The 3849-nt window shown below is 36.8% G+C and overlaps 1 long non-coding RNA gene across 1 annotated transcript; it reads left to right on the top strand.

Moving 5' to 3' along the window:
• Positions 1-356: 356 nt before the first annotated feature.
• On the top strand, positions 357-2730 carry LOC112091657. Its single transcript, XR_002902248.1, has 4 exons — positions 357-1174; positions 2000-2081; positions 2221-2272; positions 2562-2730. It is a non-coding gene; the product is annotated as an uncharacterized LOC112091657 (long non-coding RNA).
• The last annotated feature ends 1119 nt before the right edge of the window (positions 2731-3849 follow it).

Here is a 3849-nt window from a genome sequence, read left to right as displayed (position 1 = left end):
AAAAAAAAAAAAAGTGAAATCCGTTTTTCAGAAAACAGAAAATGAAAACATGAAAATGAAAACACATTTTTTTCATTTTCTGATTTCCACAAAAAGGTGAAATCCGTTTTTTAGAAAACAGAAAATGAAAACATGAAAATGAAAACACATTTTTTTCATTTTCTGATTTCCACAAAAAGATAAAAACATTTTTGATTTTGTTTTTTTAAAAAAATTACACCAAACACGTTTTTAACACCCGTTTTCATTTTTTTACTTTGAAAATTGTGAAAAATGAAAATGAAAACGCAAACAAACGGGCCCATTCTTAAGAAAACCCATTTCATCGTCTCTCCAAAATCCCAACAAAAGCTTTCTGTTAAAAAAAAAAAAAACCCATCACATATCCAACCCCACCTCACTGACGGCAGCGGCGAAGAGGCCGACAACAACGGCGGAGGCCGAACGAGGAACGACTGAGACGTGGGCTGAACGAAGAAAGATGGCCATGGGTTTTGCGACCAAGACGGCGGCCTTTCGGGGAGCGAATTGCCGTGGGTTTTGTGACCAGGGCGGCGTGCTTCTGGGAGAGCCTCGCGGGTGTGTTGCTGGATCGTTGGTGGTGGCTGTGGCGGATCCGGGTCTGTCGTTCCAGTGACGGCGGTGGCTCGGGGCTGGTCGCTCCGGCGGCGGCTTGGGGCTGGTCGCTCTAGCGGCAGAGGCGGCTGTTGGGTTTACTTGGTCGGTCGGCGGCGAGACGGATGATATGATCTTCAACTTTCTTGTCGTTAGGGTTTTGGGACGGTGGCTCCTACTGGGTCAGTGGTGAGACGGACGGTGTGATCTTCCACTTTCTTGTCATTAGGGGGACGGCGGCTTGTACTTGGTCGGCGGCGAGATGGAGGGTGTGATCTTTCACTTTCTTTTCGTTAGGGTTTTGGACCGGTGGCTCGTACTTGGTCGGCCTCGAGACGGACGGTGTGATCTTCCACGGCCAGGCTTTCAAGCGAGGCATTCTTAGAGATTTTGGAAAATCTGAGTAAGCTGTTTGAGGAAATGTCTGAAAGGTGTGTTGTTGCGTGCGTTTCTGGCCGCCGTTGTTTGGCCTCCTTGAGGTTGATGATGATCGGCGGAGGTGCCGTCGGTGATTTCAACGATTGGGTGCGACGATTTGGCGGTGGCTTTTTCACGGACGGTATGTAATTTAACGACTTCCACATTCTTTCGTTCTTGAATTGTTGTCTGATTGTGTGTTCTTAGAGCGATTTTCACACCTTAATTTAGTTTGGGAATTTATTTGAGTTCTATAACCAATCTGTCTTTTCTTGGAATTTTATGTCATTCGAAGCTTTATTGTGGTTCTTGAATTAAACGACTTTCATTTTTTTCGTCAGTTCTTGAATCTTGACTTATACCAGTGTGTGTATATATAATTATATACGTTCTGCTAAACAAATTGTACAATCATTGATTTTATTTACAAGTGTTTTTTAGATTTTCCTTTTAAACTGCAACTTTAGGTTTCTTTGTCCATGGATCTGGTCATTGGTTATCCCTGTTGTACCGAATATTTTTGCTGACACCTTTTTTGAGAGTAAAGAAGAGTTCCTTCAAACCTGTTCAACTCAAAGAGATTTTATCAGGTGCTACATCATTTTATCATATGGAGCTCAAGAATTATGAGTCTCAAGGAATTTTTTTTTTCATTTTAATTGTGTAATTACTCTTTAGTTTATGTTTCTACTATCTCTGTTCAGATCCGTTGTTTCTGTAGGTAAGATATTGCAGCAAAAGACCTCCAATAGTTACGTTGGTTCTGGTAGTTATTTAGAAGCAGCTACTTCTAATTTTGGAGGCATTTGAAATTTAATTGTGTTCTGTATAACAAGAATGATAGCTTTCATATATTTCGTAGTTCCTATTTTCATGCTTGGTGATTATTCTTTCCACCACTCTCCATATCCATGTGAAGTGTGAGTTGAAATAGAGTGCTAAGCTCATGCACTCTCCCGTTGCACAGATTGCGCGTATGGTGATTGGAAAAACAGCTGCTGGGCCCCTTTACAGTTACTTGATTCCTCTCGTTCTTCTTCTCGTTGATGGTAATCGAACTATATTGATTCCTTTGTCAGAGCAGCTTTAGTTATGTGGTTTTAACGTTTGCTTCTTTGCCTTTTTTTAGGTAGTAGTCTAATTGCTAAAACTACTTAAATTGGTTTTCCTATTTTATGGTGGTTGTAGGTTGGCCTTTTCGTTTTGTGTTGGAACTCACCTTATTCCACAAACCAACAAGGTATTTGGTAGTCCCTTGTTTCTCGTGTTATAAACTTTAAGCTAAATACACATGATATATTTTTCTTTACTTTTGGTAACTCTTTTTGCTGTTGTTTTTCAAGAGAAGGTTGATTGAGGTGGGGAAAATGATTTTGGTCGATAACTGATAGCTAGCTAAATTATAAACTACTAGATATTTGGCAGAGGCGAATTAGTTAAGAAATGCTTGCTTAATTTGCCCAAAAGTACACATAAATATACAAGCCCTAAATAAACTACACCTATAAATATTAATGCTTTGATTTCAGGATAGGAGAGGGATGAGCTATGTTTTCTGACAACAATTCTGCATGAACTTGTGAAGTTTAACCATTACAAATTTGCTATCTATTGTGGTAATGCTTTATCAGATTAATAAATATCTTTACTTATTTCTTTCCTAAGAATAGAACGCAGAGGAAGGTCTTCTTAATAAAATTCCATAATATTATTAACTTTTGTAAGAATGATTAGTACTATTGTCATTAGTACTACTATTAAAATTTGTACACACTATTTTTATTTAACTTTGTTTATCTTTTGAAAATATATTTTCCTAATTGCATAGTTTTTTCAGTGGAGACATTTTCCCTTTGCACTATATGATTTGGAAGATGTGATGTCATTCGATAAACAAAATTTGAGAAATAAACTTGGTGATTCTTATGATCAGCAAAAAAAAATAAAAAATAATAACAATAAAAGAAAGATTTTTGGTGCTATCTTTGCTTTTTATTTTTTATTGTTTTTTACCGCTGAAGGATTTTTTAGTTTTTTTTAGTTTTTAGTTTTGCTTTTAAAACGAAGAAGTTCTTAGTCTATATAATGGTATAACATCGTTATCATTAAATGTATGTGTTATGTTGATAATGATTATTGTTTTTTTTTCCACGAATTCTACTGATTATTGTTTTATCATTTCTCTTTTTTATCGATGTAATTTTGTTATTTATTGCTACTAATACAATAATTTTGTTATTGTTGAAATCTTTGCTCGGGATGAGGGACAACGGAGAGGCATGTTCTAAATACCTTGTTCAACAAAGCCAGGTATGGTTTTTCTTAAGTTATTAATTACCTTGACTCTTGGTGCATTTTGGAGCTTATTAAGTACTAAGTTTTTGGGCAGAGGAAAATCATTTAAGAAATGCTAGCATTCTTCTCCTCCTTAAAATGATCAATGTGTCCACTTTATATACGGAGTCAAGTTTGTCCTTGACAGATGACATAAAATAGTAAACCACTCTAATTTGGTCGGTTCAGGTAGCTTGGCTGGACATAAATTTCTAGGTCAAGAGCCTCAAATCTTTTCCAACATATTTATTCACTTTTGTTGCCCCTTCCCCTCGAAACTTGTCTTTATATTATGCTTACTATAAGACACATCATTGGAAAGAACAAGGTCCTCAAAGTTGTTTCAAGTTTTTCTTAACTAGCCATACAAGAATTCGAAACATTTTTCATAGACCTAAATAGTATTCTATAGAAAACTCCTTACAACATCTCTTCAAATCTCAAGAAAAGCCCCTGATTGTCACTCACAACCCCACCCCACCC

The sequence above is a fragment of the Morus notabilis genome, unplaced genomic scaffold (assembly GCF_000414095.1).
Source record: "Morus notabilis unplaced genomic scaffold, ASM41409v2 Scaffold451, whole genome shotgun sequence".
Lineage (NCBI taxonomy): Eukaryota > Viridiplantae > Streptophyta > Magnoliopsida > Rosales > Moraceae > Morus > Morus notabilis.
This window is presented reverse-complemented; position numbering and strand designations above follow the sequence as displayed.